A 569-nucleotide genomic window follows, 5' to 3' on the forward strand; every position below is an offset into this window, starting at 1 on the left:
TGATCTTACTAACTCTAGAGTCCATGAGAAATTATTAAATTAACATGATTGGATTATAACAATTACTTCTACAACCAAAGTAACTCACACAGATGGTGAAAATATATTTCTGGAAGTTTAAAATGACATTATTCTTCCATAAATGGTATGCACTTCTATTTATCCATTTTGATCATGTATTTTAGAAATGAAATCACTTTCAATACTATTGCATTAGCAATATATTTTTCAAATAGTTTAAAAATGATGTTTCCAATGTTTTTAGGTTGTGGATAAATTTATTGCATCATGTACTTCCTCTGAAGCACGTTTCCTTAAATATGTAACAATGTCTCAGAATCATCCACCCATTAATTAGTAAGAAATAGACCATATAATAAGATTTCATATTCTTTTAATAAATAAGCAAGTCAATAAATCAGGGTAATTTAATGTTACAAATTATTGTGTGCCAATTTTCCAATGCTCACTTCATTAGAGCATTCAGTCTTTAGACATTATTTTATAACAAACAACAAATCCTTAGTTGATTAATCATTTCCATTCTAATATAGCATTTTAATTTTAGA

Source organism: Echinops telfairi, unplaced genomic scaffold (assembly GCF_000313985.2).
Source record: "Echinops telfairi isolate 266 unplaced genomic scaffold, ASM31398v2 ScPeMD7_1957;HRSCAF=2489, whole genome shotgun sequence".
In the NCBI taxonomy this organism is placed as follows: domain Eukaryota; kingdom Metazoa; phylum Chordata; class Mammalia; order Afrosoricida; family Tenrecidae; genus Echinops; species Echinops telfairi.